Below are 19881 nucleotides of genomic sequence, written 5' to 3' on the forward strand. Positions count from 1 at the left end.
GCCGTTCCATTCCCTGCTCTGCCACAAACTCCCCGTGTGATCTTGGGCAAGTCACTTAGTCTCTCCGTGTCTCGGTTTCTGTATGCAAAATGGGGAAGAGCCCTGCAGTATTTCATAGAAAGAACATTACAAATGGTAAGGTTACATTAACAGGGGCCATGAGAGGACCCCAGGATAAAGAGAGAGGAAGTGGGAGACAAATTTCTCTCTCATTGGGAGTGGCCTCCCTGGCACCACCAACTGCAGTGCTGTCCATATTCCCCCAACCCTGGCTGCGTCCACCCCTTTCCTACGAGCACACGTCAGGGGTTCACCAGCAAAAGCTTTTCATTTGGACCGATTGTCGTTGTAGCACTGCTGGGCCCTGCTGGCCTGCCGGAAAGCCAGCAAGCAGGCTGGGCCTGGCCCAGGTGGCCTCTGGAGAAGTCAGGGAGCCAGAACCTGCTCAGAGCGATCCGCTTGGTTAGCCGCTCTCCTTGCTACGGATGGATTCCCCGACCCACTGCGGCACCGAGCCCCTCGTACACCAGGGTCACCCTCCCACCTCAGCGCAGCTTCTCAGGCACAAAACTGGCGTCAAGCCAGCTGGGGGCGCTAGAGGAGCCGGCCCTAGGCAACACAAGGCCTACCCCACGCTGGCCAGTCATACCGACTTCCCAGCCCTGCGGGGCAAAAAGGGGGACGGGGTTGCCCTGGGTCTGCAAGAAGGGTGGATTAACCCCAGTGCAAATAAACCAAGGTGATAACGTAAAGAGACCCACAGCCGGGCCCTCCACTGGCGAGAATCAGCAGCGCCCCATTGATTTCACCGGGGCTACACCAGCTGACAGTAGTTGAGGAGCCGTCCCGCTAGAGTATTCACTAAATATTTCACAGAGCCGCTCTCTCCTGCACGGGCTGTCTACAGCACCAGTGTATGACCCGTTGTGCCGTCCCAACCCCCGCGCCACGAACAGCGTGGTCTTGCCCTCCCTCCAGTAATTAGCTGTAATCCACTGTGATATCCAAATGAGGAAGGCAGAGGCGCACCGCCACGGGGGCTATGAATAAAGCCCATTTCAGGCCACCTAGCGCATGTTGACAAGCCCCAGGGCACTGTCTGCAGAATTATTACTAATGTATTATTTAACGTTGTTATTCTTCCAACCACAACTATTTGCTTGTCCCTTTCAAGCTCTGGACTCGGCAAAATTAACCGAGGCCCCTTCAAGGCATAATAAACAGCAAGCAGTAATTACAGGAAACGGGCTCAACGCAGCTTTGGTGCAACTTTGTAACGAGGGCAGGCGACAGCAGGCAGGAACAGGGCTCAGGCCGGCTAGCGCTGGCGAAACATTCACGTTGGCCTTTGCCGCTCGCAAGGAGCTGGGTGCAATAGACGTGGGGTACAGCGGAGACAGGGCTCCCTCATTGCTAGAGCACCTCCTTCTGTCCTTCACAGCCGCTCTGTGCCACTGGGGTGCGCCCTTCCTTCACGGCTCAGCAACCATCAGCCACTACGTTCTGTACGTTGTCCATCATCTGGCCTCATGGCTCTTTCCCTCGGCTACTTCCCACTCCACTGCCCACAGGCTCTTCCTTCAGTTCCAGGATCCCATGGCTTCACCCTCTCCCTGGATCTCCCCTTTCCCCCCCTCCACGTCCAGAGAGTGACCACTGGCTTCCACACTGCAGCCTCTTTCTGCTGCAAACTTCTTGGCTTTACTCAGTCAAGTTCCTCCCCGGCAGGGCTCCTTCCCAGCCAGACTCCACCAGATGCTAATTGGCCCTTATCTGCATGACCATAACCCCTGCAGAGCGTGAACACCCCATTGGAGAGAGTCACGCAGGAACCAGTTGTCACGGCCAGATCCTGAAGCGGGTTTGTGCTGGCTGCTCTGAAGGACCCCGGGAAGTTACAAACCCAAGGGAGCAGCACGCCAGCTGGGCTCCACTGGAGCGTAGCAGTGCTCCAGCCGTGCATACGTTGGAGCGGATATCGATTGCTGCACCAAGGAATGGTGCACAGGTTTTATGATCCAGCTACACCGAGGTGCTACACTCCATATTCTTGGGTGCCATCTACTGGCACGTTTGCTGTTTACACAAATACACAGACAGAGAACTCTTGTACCAAACCTAGCGCTGTCGGAACATTGCCCTGCGTCAACAACGGGAGAGGCGATGCTGGAGACAGCTGTTCTTTACCCAGGGATTCCACCTGGTGGGTATCCTTTGCTGGCCCATCATAATGGGTTTTCAGCCCTGTGAGCCCCCAAAGGGCCCCATGGGGTCTGAATGGCAGGGAGTGCCTTGGCTTCTCATCTCCGAGAAGAATGTTAACACAGGGCAAGAGGCAACAAAACTAATCAGGCTTCAAAGCACGGGTTTCGCCCACTGGAACTGGGGTACTTCTGAGTGTCCCCACCTGGGCTCCCTCGCACACGGTGATGTGACAAGCCGCAAATCACTCCGGGTCCTGCACTTGACATCCACAGGCAGGGACACACCCCACTAACTTACCTGGTTGCTTCTCCCAGCACTTCATGAACCAACGTCAGAGCGGCTCCCGCCAATTCCCCCCCCCCCAGACCCACAGCCTCGGACTCCGGGGCAGTACCGTTTATTACCCAGTCCTCCCCTCCCTCAACGTGGAGAGGTCATGCGCCAGCTTTGGTACGCCATGCAGAGGTTTCACCAGCACTTCAAGTAAAATACACGGTTTGGGGTAAATTAGAAAACAGATTGATCAGCTGCAGAAAGATTTTAAGTGGCTATAAGTAGTAGGCATGAAAGCACAGAGATGGTTATACAAAGAAAATACAAATAAGCACACAATCTATACCGGGATGGGGAATCTTTTTGGGGTCAGGGGCTGCTGACCCACAGAAAAATCATTCAGCGCTCCCTCACTGACACACAGCAGGGCCTAGAGGGACCCAGACTCCTCCGGTGATCTTCATCTTCTCAGCATGTTAGCAAATCACTATGGGTATGTCTACACTGCCACCCTAGTTCGAATTAGGGTGGCTAATGTAGGCATTCAAAGTTGCAAATGAAGCCCGGGATTTAAATATCCCGGGCTTCATTTGCATCTTGCCGGGCGCCACCATTTTTGGTTTCCAGCATGTCAAAACATTTCTGTATCAATAAGATGAAAACATTTTAACTGCTTCGTTAAGAGGCTTCTATTATACTAATTGTCATATATTATATTTCCTATTATAATATTTCAACATCATAAAAAGCTTTGGAAGGAAGAAGAAAACATTTCAGTGTTTCCACATCCATTTTTTAGGATTTTTTTTGTGTTTGTTTCACAGTAAATTTTGACATGTCAACTTTTCATTTCAATGCCGAAGGAAAATACATTTTACAAGTTCCCAAGAGCTGGAAAATCCACATTCTGACCAGATTTGATGTCACCATTGTGCATTTAGGAGGAACCATTTACTTTACATCTTAGTGGAGAAGCGTCTCAAAATCGAGACCAGTTGAGTTGCCGGAAGCAAGCAGGAAGTGTGTCGTGTGCGCGATGGAAGCATCTCAGATACAGCCAGTTGAAATTTTCCAGTGAACATTTTTCGATGACAACGGCCTTTTCTTGCCATGAAATGGAATCAGCAAATAGCCTCCAGATCCGCTCCTCGTTTTGTGAAATCACCACACAGCCGCCGATGAGGTCTCCATGGCAGCAAAGGGGCAAGTATTCCCTACTGTTAGAGATTTTGGCTTGAGGCTAGGAAAGTGTTTCTCCAATGAGCTCCACAGAGCACTAGCAACCATGCCCATCTCCAGAACAGGGCGCGGTGGAACAGGACTGGCAGCCAGGGGTTCAGCACAGCTAGGATTGCTCCCTAGGGAGGAGGAGACTAGTCTAGAACAGAGTTTAAGCAAGGCTAGGGGAGCAGCGAGAATCCTATGGCAGGGATCTCACCTAGCTACATCGCTGTGATGCTGACAGGTGCCAACTGCTGCCATGCGAGGAAGCGTAGATCTAAAGACAATCACAGAGCGCAGTGAAGTCAGAGTGCTCCAACCGCCCTCCTTCAGACTCCACAGAAGGAGCAATCAAACCCCTTTGCATGGTAAAGAGCTGCAGACAATGCGGGCTACCGCCCAAGGCACCATGCTGCAAGGCAGGGCCGCGGCAGAACTCACTCAGAGGGATAACAGGGATGCCAGCACAGGCGCTAGGACCTCGGCTGAAGGCAGAGTGTGCTGGCGGCAGATGGAAACACGAGTGTGAGGCGGGGAGGCTGCAAAGAAACAGATGCTTCTTGGGCACAGCGGATGCTGGAGGCCTGGGGGCTTCTGAGCAAGGCTGCTGCCTGTTCAGGAAAGCCAGATTTTGTATCATCTTGTTTATTACCAAAAAAAAAAAGAAGGGACCTAAGAATATCCTCGACTCTCTTCGTCAGTGTCTCATCCTAATGGGAACAGCCCTAAAAAGCCCTGACTCCAGGCTAGCTGCATGTGCCAAAGGGATCACAGCACCACAGGGATGTCAGCCAACACCTTGCTGATGTGGCATCTTCTTGTTCCTTTACGCCTGTCAAGCAGCACTAACCATCAATCATGCTCGTCAAGCGGCCTTCCGGCATAGACGCTTCCACTCCTACAGAAGCCCCTTTCTCCTTTCCAAACACTCAGCCTCTTGCTGGCTGAAGAGGAGTTGATTTCTGGCCAGACAGGCTAGTTCCATCAGGGGCTCGTTAGTTAAGTTCAGAAAGTAAATGCAAAGCAGCGGCGGTCCTTTGGACAGTGCAGGCGTGCTGCGGGCGAGGCCGGGAGTTCTGACACAGAAGCTCGGCGGCAGAAACAAGCCATCAGGCTCTCTCAGCAAACAAAAATAATAGCTCTCCTTACACCACAGGCATCCTTCCCTTACATGTATAGATCTTTGTGGGAAAAGAGTAGGGAAATTATGCATTCCCACTGACCGCTGCAGAAACATCTGCAGTCCCAGTTCACACGGACACCGGGTAAGCATATAATCTGGCCGCTGTGATCAGCTGACTCCAGCCTGCATTTATACTATTGCTAATATGTCATTCCGTTTACACGGAGGTCCTACCAGGAACTAGCAAGCTCCCACGCTTGTACATTCGCTGTTTACCTTACTCCATCTGCTGGGATATGCAGCTCTCTGCAGAAGCACTGCAAACGCTGCTAATTTTAGCCATGCTGGGTGGTATTGGTGCACCTTCGTCAATTCCTTTACCAAAGCCAGATCCTGACAGTAAGCACGCAGGGTTTGTTTGTTTCCAGGAAACTTTCCTAGCTGGTCAAAGAAGCCTCCAAAATATAAGTGGGAAGCAAGTCCCAGCATCTCAGAAACCTAGCAGACCTCTGCAACCAGAGATGGAAAATGGTAGTAAGGCAATTTCTCAATGACCCTTCCCACTTAAAGGCCAAAATATCAAATTAACTCTAATAATTTGTGAATTGTCAACCAGGGAGGGGTGATCAAGGTGTCCTTTCAGATCCCTAATCTGGTCTAAATGTTAAGAAATGAATCTCATGGAATACAGCTGTTCTGTAGCAGTTTGGGATCCCAGAACCAGTCACTCTGCTGTCCAACATATACTTGTTATTTTAACGGTATTGTCTGCAGATCCCAACCTGGATCAGAGGTCCAGTGTGCTAGGCGCTGCACAGACCTGCAAGGTGGATCAGTCTCTGCCCTGGACAGTTTGCAGTCTAAATGGAGAAGACAAAGGAAAGGAGAAAGAAAGGGTTAGTGTCTGCATCTGACATATGAGAGTTGAAGCAGAGAGATTAAATGAGAGGAAGTCGGTAACAAATCTAGAAGCCAGAGCCATATCTCCCGAGTCCCTCCTATTTGAACAATTCTATCGCAATGGTTTTTAGACTGCCCTTCTCGCTCTGATGTCTGAATGCCTGCCAGGAAAGCATTCAACAGCATGACAAACATTTGTCATGCGTGTTACTTCACTTGTCAGGTCTTTGGGGGAGGACCAGTGTTCCCGGTATGCTAAACACGTAGGCAGCCGCCCAGAAGAGATTCCAATACCACCCAGCTGATTAGCAGAGCAGCCAGCGTGCCTACAGCCAGCGGCCTGTGTTTCTACTGGTGGTGCACATCTGCACAAGCCTGAGTGCATATAACAAAATTTATTCCACGCTTGAGTGAAAACCAATTAGAGGGACCATTGGTAGAGATGGTCTTGTGTGTCATGGTGCATGTACAGCGCCTGGCACAACAGGATCCTGCCCCATGACAAGGGCTCCTTGCACAATGGGAATACATATAAACCAATAAGTAAATGCCAGGTGCAAGGCTCATCCTCGCTCTCAGAGTTGCCCTCCTCTTCGGCTTCCATACCTGCAATGTGCTACCCACGACCCAAAGGACAGAGGATTTTTACACTTTGCCTCTCCTACAGGTAGCTCTGTGCTCATGCCACTCGCTGTTAGTTCTTGGGTGCCCCCCCCCACAGCCATGCTTGTAAAAGGGCTCTGAGTATCGGCACCCCCAGAACAAACAGCTGTTTGATCGGGGGTGAACCTGCCTTTCAAACCATACTCTCTCAGTGGCAGAAATGATTCTTTCTAGACAGCTTCTGCAGCGTATGGTGCAGCATGAAAACGTGAGCAGCACACGCACACACACACACGGGCACACACAGAGATACATTTCTTTGGTGCATTACGGCAGACAAACAATGCGACAGCAAGAGCAATCGCCTGAGCCCGCCTGACTGCAAGGAGCAACAGAGAGCCCGGAGCAGTTACCCGCTGACGGAGTCAGGAGGAGCTGTTTTACACACTAACACGATTCAAACGGTTTTGACGCTCTCCAACTAATTGCCGCAGGTTTAAAGAAGGGGTCAAAACTCCAGTGTAAACCACACACGTTGGAGCCTTCCCACATCCAGGTAAATATTCCATATTATACAGGCTGCAGGCAATGCAAGGAGGTCGGGTTTTCTTTTTACGTTCGAATATCAATTTCATCTCCGTCTGGCCACTATGGAAACGGGAGAATGGGGAACCCCTAGAAAAGAGGCGAGTAAAAAAAGTTGAGTGCCTACATTGGCACAAGCCAGGATAAAGTTGAAAAGCAACGGAACAAAGCATGGAGCAACGGCTTCTGGCCGTGGGTTAGCAAGAAACTTCCCCTAGGGGTAGGTTATTCCAGAATTGTCCAAGATGGAGCTCCAGGCCTCTTCCTAGGATATTAGTCCAAATCCAAACACACCCCTTGTCGGATCTGGGACAGTCTCACTGCAGTCCACTTCTGGAAGCAATAGCCAGATTCTCTGGACATAAACATCACAGCACATGTCACCAGCTTCATTCGGAGCCCTTCTCTAAGGAAGGCTGAAAAGTTACGAGCCAACACCTCACTGACCGCACCAGCCGAGCAATGTCATTACAAGCGGCCTTCATCCATTATGCCCCAAACCAGGAATGACTGTCCTTAACCCTTTGCCTCAGAGAGATCGCATGGTTCCGCTACCACGCTGCAAGCTGTCACAGCCCCCCTTCCCTGCAATAAAACTGGCCAGCCTCAAGGGTTGGTTCAGATAGCATCTTCCTTGACTTGCACCATAAGGCGGCTATTGACTACGCTGCTCCCACTAAGCCCTTCATTGCTATTCAGGTCAGATTCTCCCCGGGAAGTGGGTGCAGTTTCCAGCAACTTCACTAGAAGCTGTGAGCGTGCATGTCAGGGCAAGCTTTAGGCTTAAATCTGATGAGTTTTACAGATTACTGACACGCCGCAGACAGATACAGCAGCCGTGAGGAACTCTTGAGACTACAGAGCATTTATCCTTATCCTTCGGGGAGAGCGCTTACCCACTTTCGGGCACTGCCTTCAGGCAGGCCTGAGCTTACTGAGGGTTGTAGCCATTCGGAATCGATTTCTTTTTCAAGTCAACAGCTGCATAACGGTCACTTCTTTCTCCTCGAGATTCACACCCCCTGCCGGTAGCTCCACTTCGGCTGCATTTCCCTCCTTTATTTACGGGACAGACATGTTGAAACTGTATCAGAAGCTGTACCAAAGTCAAGATGGACCAGGTCTACAGCTTTTCCCCTCTCCACAAGGCTTGTTACCCTGGCAAAGACAGCTATTGGGTTGGTCTGACCCAATTTGTCCTTGCCAAGTCCAGGCTGACTGTGGCTTATCACCTATCTTCTAGATGTTTGCTAACTGATTGCTCCATTATTTGCTCTGTTATCTTTCCAGGTGCAGAACATCAGCTGCCTGGTCTGCTGTTCCCCAGGCTGTCCTCCTTTCCCTTTTTACGGATCGGCACTATACAGAAGAGCAATATTATCCATGTAAACCAGCCATAGAATGGTTGTTCCAAATTGCCAGCCTTCAGTGGACTGGGAAAGTCACGATAAACAAACAGGCGCTAAAGACAAAAACAGTCTGCAAAGTACACCACCACCCGCCTACCAGAGGTGGTCAGAAGGAGGGGAAGGATGGAGAGAGGGGCACCCACCCCTTATTTTGTCAACCCCAGGAACGGGGGAAGGCTATGACGAAACTCAGGCATCAGTGCCTGGGAGCACACCTGCAAGACCCACTCCCCCAGCCAAGACCTTTGGGATGAAAATCCCAATAATAGGACTCAAGTCCATACCTAACTGGGCATAGCAAGTCAAAGGATGGGAAGCTAGTCTGCCAATGGCCCAGCCCACAGAAACGTCCGTGGACATCATGCCTGGTTTGGTGAGGAGTGAATCTGTGGACTGTGCCAATGGGAGCTGTGGTCATGTTATGACTGGGAGCAGCCTGGAAGGCTTTTGAGACAGCCAGCTACCATACGCACATTCCTTCACGGCATTGTGCACATCCGGCACGGTGCGGCATTTCTGGGTGGCGGCTTTTCTCTTTTAGCTCTCCTGGTTTTATAAAGACACACTAATGACAACTCGGCAGTTCTCCTACGCTCTCTGCCCCTCCAGGATTTTCAGTCTCGGAGAACACAACTTTTCTTTTCGTTAGTAAATGGCTTCCTAATGACTGAAATGCTGTACCTGAAGGGTTATTAAATAGCCGAGCTTACTTTTTTTCCTTACATGTCATCTGAGGTTGTGCTGAGCTTTTTTTGGTCTATTTATCCCTTGGACTTCTAGGGATGTGTTAAAAAATTCTGCTAGGTGGCCAGAGGGCACTAATTATGATTAGTTTCCATTTGTCATCCAACAGCAGGTGGTGTTATGGCAGACTAGAGCTTTTTGTAGTTCCCAGTGGCACAGACCATTGGCACAGAAAAGGAAGCGTCTCTCTTGTACGTCCTAACAAACTGTGCAGTGCTTCTCTCTAAAATACACTTCTTTTTCTATCTCCTCCTCTAGAAATATTGTGTTCTTGTAGTCAGACATGGCACACAAATGACTCACCCATAGTAATTAATTTCAGCAATTGTATTTTGGAACAGGAAGCTGAACAGCCAAAGGAATGAACTAATTTAATTAGTTCAAGTTGGATTACTGGATTATTTCTCCATGATGTTAACATCTCAGTTCCTTCTTTGATGGAGTCAAATGTATGTCTTTTGGATTTGGAGCCCTGACCGGTTTACATTTAGCAATATTAGGCAATCAGTACTGACACCCAGGGATTTGGAAATGTCATGCAGAGAGAACAATTTCTTTTGATTGGACAATGGATGTATCAACCAATAACATTTACACCCCCTAACCAGTCAAATAGTTAGGCTCAGCTTGACTTTGTAAGTTTGCCAACATATAGGAGAGAGAAAAAAGTTCTCTCAGGCTGGACTTTCATTATCTACCTCCTGTCTTTTATAGCCCTCATGGTACGGAGTCACCAAATAATGCTCCTAAAGTTCTCCCGGTTGAACAATATGAAGAGTGCAAAGAGAGGCTAAGGAACATGATGGCTGAAAGAAAGAGACAGGCCTAGGGAAATGTTCTGTTACAGGAGGCAGAAAAAGGAAATCAAATCAGAGAGCTCCAGACAGGAAACCAAAATGAAAAGCTGGGGAATTGGGGTTTAATAAATGCAGCAAAGCTTTTGCTTGTGCGGTGTGCGAAGCACCTCCTGTGCCATCCAACTGCCCTCAACCCCAACCTGATTTTCAGCAAAGCAATTCATTTTAAGCACAGGCTTACGTCTCGGGAAGTCAACAGGACTCAGCTCTATGTGGTGCTGAAGCAGGGCCTAACATGGGTGCTAAGGTTCTCCGCACCTTGTAGGACCTGACACAACGATACCAACAGCTTCATCCTGGCACGTCTGGAAGGGTCTTCCAGGCTCGCAGCCACCACCCTGAGAATTGCTGAGATAACTTTTACCTCAGAATCCATCTTGACCGGAAGGCTTGGCCACAGACATCTGTTGTGTTGCTGAGGGAATAACCGGAGAGTCTTGATGCAGCAGAAGGGGAAAGCCCAGCCGGTTTCTTCCATCACTGGCTCTCAAAGCACACGGTGCTGAAAGTAAGAGACTACATTCAAGAGTTGTCCAAGGGCACAAAATGATCCTCCTCCTCCCTAGAGGATCCAGAGAGACTGACACTATAAATTCACCAACAAGCAAACACACAGAAGCAGCCAATGAGGCAAATCAGAAGGGGCGCAAAGAGATGTGGCTTATACAACTTCATTTCATTTTCAGAAAGAGAAAATTGTTCTTCCTTGCCATGCAACAGCTGAGTTGAAGGCGGGGAAGTCCAGGATGTGCCGTCCACGCAGCACCAGAGAATGAATTTCCAGGGCAAAGAGGAAGGAGCAGAAAAGCTGCAAAAGATTGCACGAGGGGTTAAAGATTCAGAGAGAGAAATGCAATAAAGGGAGACTCATTTTGGGAAATAAATAGCAGGTTTTCCTTAGGTGGGGGAAGTGCCGCCCCGCACCAGGCAATTCCAAACACCAGACTTTAATTGCTTCCTTTGGTTGAATCAAGTGGGAGGAATAGGTTTAAATAAGGACTGCAAGATCTTGATAGGAAGAGGGACTGCAGGGGACAGAACCGCTGCTGCTTTCTCTCAACGGTGCAGATAAATACGTCAGCTCTGCAGCAACATAGCCAAGCACCATATTGCAGAGTGAAAGATGCAAGGAAAATAAACAGTTAGGCGTTGCCAACTGTGGCATGTTGGAAAGGGAGCAGAATCAAATGGTGAATACATTGGCGCTCTAGGAGAGGAACTGGAGGGTCTGCAAAGGCTTGGGTGAAAGAGAAAATCAGCGAGTCGGGAAAACAGCACGGAAAAGGACTTCATTTTAAACGGGCTTCTGTGGGAATCCCTGGTGCTTAACCGTCTCTCCCACCTTGTAGGACTAGGCAGCACTTTAAAGACTAACAAGATGGTTTATTAAGTGATGAGCTTTCGTGGGCCAGACCCACTTCCTCAGATCAAATTGTGGAAGACAAAAGACCAGACTTACACAGCTACATCTCTATTACTCTCCCACCTTGTATGTAGCTCAGACATGCTGGTTGCCTTCCCAGGCCTGGAGCGGCGCCCTGTGAAACTCGAAAGCCGGTCTCTCTCATCGACAGAGGTTGGTCCACTAAGAGGTATTCCCTCATCCACCTGGTCTCTCATCGCCTGGGACCGACACAGTTGCAGCAATGCTGGAAACAAAGACAAGGAAAAGCAGAAATACTGATGAAGGCCCTGTGCTAATGGGGGGTCACTTAGCACAGACCCGCCATGTAACTAGAGCAAGAAAAATATGCAGGGAGGACATGTCAGGAGAGAGAGAGAGAACAAGAGCGAGACAGACAGCTCCTAGGGCAGGAGGAGAGTTCTGCTCCGGAGAGGGCCAGACAACAGGCATTAGCAAGCCCAAATCTCTGCTACCTCCTCCTAATTGACCCATATGGCTCACCTAAGCAGGAGAGCAATTGTCAGACGTGCTCTACTCCCCCTCATCACAGCTGCCTGGCCCCGTTCCTCGCCCTCGCCGTCTCCGTCACTCCTGCACAACCGCGGGGGGCAGAGCACAGTACGTGCAGACGCCGTGGATAGGACCCTGTGGCTTGCCATGACACGGAGGGGAGGGCGAGCACAGCCTCGCGTCATTGCACGTTCCCGGAGGGCTCCCTGGGACACGCCCTCTCCTCTCTGCAGAGCGGGGAGCGTTCCTGTGCAAGGGAAATTGGCCAGGCAGGCAGCCTCAGGCATCCCCCTTCGAGCGGCTCCACACCTCCCACAGCTATCGGCTGCCCCCATCTAAAGGCCTGGCCGAGGAATTTCAGCTGGGGCATGTGCTAAGCTGCTAGGGCAGCAAGCCACAGACAGCAACTGCTTTCCCATCCTGTCCCCCCTTCCGCTCCATCCTGACCTACGTCTCCCAAAGACAATGGAATCCCCCCGTGTGACAGTGTCATGGGGCTGGGCCCTAAAGCTGTAAGGGCCATAGAGAAGTCCTCCAGGCAGCTAGAGTGGCTAGAAGGAAACCAGCCAATCAGGAACCCAGGGGCAGGGGGGACTATATAAGGAGAACTACAGGACTAGAGGCAGCTCAGTTGCAGCCCAGGCTAGGAAGAGAGAAGGTCAGGGGTGGCTGGCTGACTGGGGAGCTCTTGTGAGCATGATGAACTGAGCAAGGGGCAAGACATTGACTCCAGGAGAAGAGGCCCTGGAGGCACCTCTGGCTCCTGAGTGAGGAACCGAAGAGAGAGGGAAGGAACACGAGCAGGGGGCATCGGGATGGGCCTCTGCTAGGCGTGTACCCCGGAAGGGGCCGTGGTTTCACACATGGCTGTGTGGCTCGGCTGGAGGGCAGAGTAGCGGAACACGCACATGCACTTGGCAAAGCGGGGGCGCTCCCGGGAGGGGACTGCCACCCCGTTACAGACAGCCAGAGGAGACACTTGCCAGAGCTGCAGGAGAGGCCCTCTCGTTTGCTTTACGGTAGTGAGAGCGCAACGGGCCCCGGTGCCCACGGCTGTCACCAGAGAGAGTCCCTGCCCTGGGGAACATCGCACGTGTTTCCATCCGCGTGTCCCCACCTGCCTGGCTTTCTTGGTTTTATGGGCCCCAGAAAAAGGAAAGGGAAGAATGCCAGCTCCACCCTGGCTTCCCTTTTCATTTCTCCAGTTCCCCCGCCAGAGTTTTACAGCCCAGGCCGGCTTTCAGTCTGAAGCCCATCCCGGGTATCAAAGCCGGCGCATCTCCAGGAGGCGGCAAATACAGACACAGCTCCCCAGCGCAACACAGACTCAACTCCCCGCCCCACCGTGGGTTTCTGGAGACACTTGGTATTCTCAGCCGGGCGCGAGCGGTGATTTATTGTTTCATCAGCCACCGTGGGGCTGGCCCGGGAAAAACTGCAGGGAGTAATTGCTGGGCTGTTGGGCCTGGAGGCTACGCTAATGCAGGGGGAAGGGAGCGGAAATGCAGCAGCAGCAATGAAAGGCTTGTGAGAACGCCTGCGTAGGAATCACAGAGAAGGGTCACCTTGAAATCCCTGCTCTCCTCACTGCTTCTCCTAGCGGGTCGCCAAGCGAACAGCAGGCGCTAGGGACGAGGTGCCTCCCACAGACAAGGGGCTGCGGCTTCAGGGTTCATCACGGTTAATTATGAAGGGGCGCACGCCTTGTTCGCTCTCATTATCGCACTGCAGCACTGAGACCAGCCTGCTGGCCCCTCCCTCCGCCTGAGAACAGACACGTCTGTGGTGCTGCCTCTTAATAGCCTGAAAATACGATGCCCCCTGAGAAAGGAGAACCCTTCCCCGGCCCTCGCCACGCTGACGTTCAGCAAGAGGCTGACAGAACCCTCAGGGGAGCCAGGAAGAAGGGGCACATTGAACATCACAGCCAGAAAACTCCCTTCTCCTCAGACTTCAGCCGAGACACCGACAGAAAGACAGGAAGGGAGCAACCCTGGGATGCTCGGGAAGAGGAACATCAATGCTGGTGAGCCGGTACCCCGCAGGGCCTAGCCTTGGAGTTCCAGCGGACAAGCCAGGCCTTCAGGGCCGTTCTCCTTCCTCGCAGGCCCATTCCCCTTGGGCAGCCGGGGAAGCCGAGTCGAAGTTGGCTCCAGGCTAATGCACGTGATGGGCTCCATCCAGGGAAACTGGGTGAAGCTTAATGACGTGTTATACAGGAGGTGAGAACACATGAGCTAATGGCCCTTTCTGGCCCTCAACCCTACCAAGCCGTATCTCCACTGCAATCCCTCAGCCTATGCAGACTTCTAAGGCCTCTGTGGTCCCCAGCACTGCAGTATGTAGGTGCTCATGCCCTTAATCACAGCACCCCATTGGTGACAGCCCAACATCGCCTAGTCTAGAGTGGGGAATTTTGAACCTGTGTATACCAGGCGGGTGCTCTAACCACTAGACCCTCCGGTCTTCGCATCCATTTCTCCCAGCGGCTACTTGTCAACACTGACTAATATCCAGGAGAGAATTGTTCTGTTCATGAGACTTCGCAAACACACAGAATTGCCGACTGAGTGAAAGGTTTCATTCTGTTTCTTTTGTGCCATCGGCACAATCAACCCTCTTGAGGGTTTCCGTTTAGCCGCAGAACGAGGTTCTTGAGCTTGTGAGAGGAAGCATTACCTCATACCCAAGAATCGAGGGGCATTATTCCACAGCACAATACCCCCACCACAACTCTCTGGGAGCTCAAAAATACATTGTGTTTCCTCTTCTCGGAAGCCTGCTTATTGTTTGGAAACTCTCCTGTGTTCTCGCACTCCATCATAAAGGACTAGCAGACGTACCCGGCATTACTCGGATCCTTCAGGGCAGGGGCTGGTGATGTGGGGGGTGCAGGCGTCAGGGCAGGGTCCTGGGGATATGGTTGGGGAGTGCAGGAGGCTAGGGGCACGGGGCGTGTGAGAGTGGGAGTTGGGGGTGAGGAGGGGCTCAGGGAAGTGGGGGGTCCTATCCAGCATGGGCCTCTTTTCTCCCTGCCCCCCACACTGGCCAAGGACCAGGAGGGAGGAAAGGGTTTGGGGTAGGGGGGCTACTTACCAGTGTGCTGGTAGCCAAGCCCTGCTGTCCACTTCTTTGATGCTGTGGCTGCCCCAGTATAGCTCCCCCCTGCGCTTGCTGCCCCTAGTGGCCACTCTCCGAAAGCAGCCCCTCCCTTTCCATGCTATGGAAAACAGTCCCCTTCCTGGGCTTCCGGTTGTCCTGGTACAAGCGACCCCTGCCCTTGCTTTAAGTTAGGAGAAGAGGAAGCTGCCTACCCAATCTGGTGGCTCTAGCTCTTGTCATTTCTGAAGAGTTTTTGAATAAGCGGACTCCAAGACACACACTAAAATACTAGACAGACAGACAGAGTCAGACAGTCAGACAGACTAAAATATGTTGTTCTGGTGACTTCTGCACTTGCACCGTGGTTTATCTGCACCAAGTATGTCCAAGGTCTGACCTGTCCAACACACTTCAGGGTGTCTGAGCGCAGTGGGGCTACCTGACGGTGTGAATTGCTTAGTCGAGTCCATAAAGACCAGGATGCTCTGTAGTCACTGCATCCGGGCAGCTAACGGGGATAGAAGCTTCTAGGCTGCGTGTGTGCCGGCTGCTATATCACGTGCCGTCCCGGCTCGGCTGGGACAGCTATTGACACTGCATCCCGGCCGTGGGGATGTTTCAGCCTCTGGGCCAGGCCTACAAGATGTAGCCACCTCCACACGGGTCCACATGCCCACAAAGAAATGGCTTCCCTGCACAGTGCGGCAGACACACCCGCCCTGCTCCTACCGCACTCCTCTGCCATTGTGGGACTAGGAAGAAGCAGAACATGAAAAGCATCTGAGGTGCCTGGACAACAGAGTCCCCCCGGGAAATTAATACAGTGGAAAGGTTCCCTCTGGGGATAGGCTCCCCAATTAGCCGCCTGCAAAGCAGTTCATCACAAGCCGAGACTGTACTAGACTCCGGCCGAGAGGGATTTAGTTGGCTGGGGGTGGCTTCATGGTAAAAGGGGATGCCTGCTTGCTGGGCTGCAGCTGGCAATGTTGGGAACGAGGGATGTAAAGGGTTCGCCGGTTACCCAGTCAACCCCTCTCCATCCACCAGAACTAAACTCATCAGGAAACACCTGACCACGCAGTGAAATGACAGCGGACGGAAAAGGGGCACTTTATACTTTGGGACCCCTCAAATGAACAACTCCCATGGTCTAGCAGGATGCGACCCTGGGCTTGGAGTCAGCAGACTTGACTTCTATGCCTCGCTCTGACTCAGATGTGCCAGGTGGCCTTTGGCAAGTCACTTTACATCTCAGTGTCTTGGTTTTGCCTTCCAACATTTGCCTATTTATACTGTAAGCTCCTTGGGGCAGAGACAGTGTCTTACCACGTGTGTATACACGTACACGTACACACACACACACACACACACACACACACACACACACACACACTAATTTGCTCTTGAATCACTGTTTTCAGACAGACGGGCATTATTTTAAATTTCTGAAGTATCCAGCGACAATTCCCATCCCACCCAACGGGAGGTTCAGGGCACCAGTTAGATAAGGCCAGGGGAACTCTTCCATCAAACACTGCGAAAGCAACAAAATGTAATTTCCTAGCAAACATGGCAATTGACCTTTGGAGAGTGTTTAAAGAAACCCTGAAACTGCTTCATTGTGTAACTCAAATCAATTATTTTCTCATCTGACAATTCCAGGCGCATTTTCTCCTCGCTCTGCTCCGAGATGAGTCAGCCCAGAAGAGGCCTCAGCCAGCTGATTTAGCCCCATTTGCTTGCAAACACGGCTGCTGAGGAATGATTTGAACGCCGTGCGTGCTCCCTCCACACAATTAAAAGGAAACTTTGCCATCCAGCGTTCGAGAAAGGACACAGACGCTGCAGCGGCTCTCGCAACGGGTCACTGCCCGCAACCGGCTGCAGGATCAATGAAAGGGATTTTTCATGGCTGCCAGCACAAGCTTGGAAACAGCAGACTCAGTCAGCACAGCAGTATCACTCAGAACCCTAGGAGGGCTGGAAGAGCTCTCAGGAGTCAAAGTCCAGCCCTCAATCAACCCAGCCAGGGCTTCATCAAACTGGGACTTAGACACCTCTAGGGATGGAGATTCCACCCCCTCCCTAGGGAACCCAGCCCAGCGCTTCCCCACCCTCGTAGCCCTGGTCTACACTAGGGAGTTATTTCGAAATAACCCCTCTTATTTTGAAATAAGCAGAGAATCCACGCTAGCAAGCCTGTTATTTTGAAATCTGCACTCCTGCTTTCCTCGGGGAATAAACTTATTTTGAAATAGTTATTTCAGGAGTTATTTCTAATGTAGTTATTTCAAAATAATTTCCTAGTGTAGACATGCCTGTAGTGACAGTTTTTCCTACTCTCCAACCTAAACCTCCCGCACTGCAACTTGAGCCCATTGCTCCTTGTTCTGCCATCTGTCACCACTGAGAACAGCCTCTCTCCATCCTCTCTGGAACCCCCTTCAGGAAGTTGAAGGCTGCTCTCAAATCCCCCCTCACTCGTCTCTTCTGCAGACTAAACAGACCCAACTCTCTCAGTCTCTCCCCATAGGCCATGCGCTCCAGCCCCCTAATCATTTTGGTCGCCCTCCGCTGGACCCTATCCAGTGCATTCACATTCTTCCTGGAGTGGGGGACCCAGAATGGGATGCCACACTCCAGATGTGGCCTCACTTCATCAGTCCCCATGGTTAGAGAGCTTATCCCCTCATTCTGCCACTCCTCAGGTTTAAAACTAATTAAAAGGAAGTTCTTCTTCACACAGCGTGTAGTCAACCTGTGGAACTCCTTGCCAGAGGAGGCTGTGAAGGCTAGGACTATAACAGAGTTTAAAGAGAAGCTAGATAATTACATGGAGGTTAGGTCCATAAAAGGCTATTAGCCAGGGGATAGAAATGGTGTCCCTGGCCTCTGTTTGCCAGAGGCTGGAGAGGGATGGCAGGAGACAAATTGCTTGATCATTGTCTTCGGTCCACCCTCTCTGGGGCACCTGGTGCTGGCCACTGTCGGGAGACAGGATACTGGGCTAGATGGACCTTTGGTCTAACCCGGTACGGCCATTCTTATGTTCTTATGCACATGACCAGAAAACAGCATACCCGAAGCCCAGAGGGGCAAACAATTCCATGTTTATTGGGGCTCGCTTCCAGCCAGCAGGAGTCCAATTTCCTTGTTCCCAACTTACTTCCTGTTTGCCCCCGATGTATATAGTCCTATTTCCAGCTATAGCTTAACCCAATATTACAGACATTTAACTAACCAATCCAAACATACTGTAAAAGGAGTTAGCTACTCAATTCTACCCCCCACCTGCAGAATTAATCATACTGCAGACAGACACAAAGAACCAGAGACCAGACAAATAAATAACAGAGAGGTGGGGCGCATAACAACAAACAATAAAGAAACAAGGCTCTCACAACCCCAAGTATTGACAAGTGGGTTTAGAAAAGTCCCTCCCCCCGCCCCCCCCCCCCCAGGCTCTTCCCTCTATCTGGAAGTGACAGATTTTCTAACAGCCCCAAATGGCCTTACTTCAATGTGCCTGGTCTGGAATGTGTGAGGATGTCACCATGTTTCCCTGATGCTTGGCCAAAGACATTGGCTGAAGGACAAGGCCTCAGACTCTCAGACAGAGATGGACTGTGATTTTGATTCTTTGTTTTTATACCCGCTTAATTAAAAATGGTAAGAAGGCACCTACATCCTTTACTGGCTGGCCTGAGTAGCTGCATCCTGACTCCCGTGTGCAAACTTGCCAAAGGAGGAAGGGTGGAGTAACCTTACAAAGAACTGAACCCGGTGTTTATTCTTGAACCGACTGCACGTTTCCCCTTGAATGTAATTGGTCCAATGCATCCAGATTAATTCCACCTTGGACAGTGTTTGTGCCGGAAAATATTCAGGAAGTGCTCTGGGAAGCTCTCAGGGCAGTTCTAAATCCAGCTACGTCTACCGCAAAACCGGCCAGCTCCTGCCTTGCCTACCAGGCTCCATTCTTTGAGCCCTCTCTGCCGCGCTCGAAAATGCTTTTGCCTCCTTGCCCAGCATACTCACTCTGCTCCAGACCCCGCTGTGCTGACACTGCGCTGAGGCATCCGGTGCCGACTTAGGGCCGTTTTCCTCAGGGCTTGTTTTGCAAAGAGGCCTGGGTGATCTTTCTGGAACAGACACCAGGATGCCGACACAATGGCTGTAGAGACACTAAGTGTTGCTCCACCCTATTTCTACATTAAGGTTCCACTTAGCAATAGGGATAATACATGAGGAATAGATGCATTATAGGCACGAGCAATTGGCTCCTGGACTCGGATAAACTCCGGGTGTTGGGCCTTGTCGCTGTGTCTCTCACCGTCATGGCACCTCCTGTCGGTCGTGCTGGGAATTAGCCTTGCCCCGAGGGCCTCTTCTACTCCCCGTGCCTGGTCGCTGTCACTTCTTTTCCCCTCCCTGTCGGGACCCACGTGGGTCCCGATCCGCGGTACCCACCTTGGGGGACAGCCCTCAAGCAGAGCCGCCCCATGACTGCCCTTCCCCCCCCATCTGGGGAGCTGCAGCCCCCCCGTCTTGTCGCTCACCTCAGGGGCCCGCGGCCGCCCTCGCCGTCCCGCCTCTCGCTCCAGAGCAAACTGCTGTCCGGCCTGGCCGACTCCATCCCTAGCACGCTGAGGGGAAGGAAGGGGGGAGGGGAGAGGCGCCCACAACCCTGGTCCTGACCCTGGGACCCTGCAGCGGCTGCCTCTTGCCTCCCTCCCGCAATTCTACCCCCACCTGCTCACCCACAGGCCCCGTACTCAGGGCCTCGAGGACCAGCAACGCCCTTCCCACCCTGGGCTGCATCTGCCCTTTTAACGTGGCCTAATTACCCTCCCCCCCCGCCCCGCTCCCACCGGCCCTGTGGCTGCCTGCCCCTCAGACTTCCCAGGCTAGCACGGGGCAGACGCCAGGCCACAGACCTGTGGG

General features: G+C 51.8%; 1 long non-coding RNA gene across 1 annotated transcript in view; it reads right to left on the reverse strand.

Annotated features, from left to right (window-relative positions):
* LOC112547764 (uncharacterized) overlaps positions 1-19881 on the reverse strand; it is a 71765-nt gene that overhangs the window by 21786 nt on the left and 30098 nt on the right. The window contains exons 2-3 of the long non-coding RNA XR_012904571.2: positions 11407-11569; positions 10285-10422 (exon numbers count right to left, since the gene is read on the reverse strand). This is a non-coding gene — a long non-coding RNA (uncharacterized LOC112547764). The remainder of the gene's footprint in view (positions 1-10284; positions 10423-11406; positions 11570-19881) is intronic.

This window comes from Pelodiscus sinensis, chromosome 6 (genome assembly GCF_052426305.1).
Source record: "Pelodiscus sinensis isolate ZL-2025 chromosome 6, ASM5242630v1, whole genome shotgun sequence".
Taxonomy (NCBI): Eukaryota; Metazoa; Chordata; order Testudines; family Trionychidae; genus Pelodiscus; species Pelodiscus sinensis.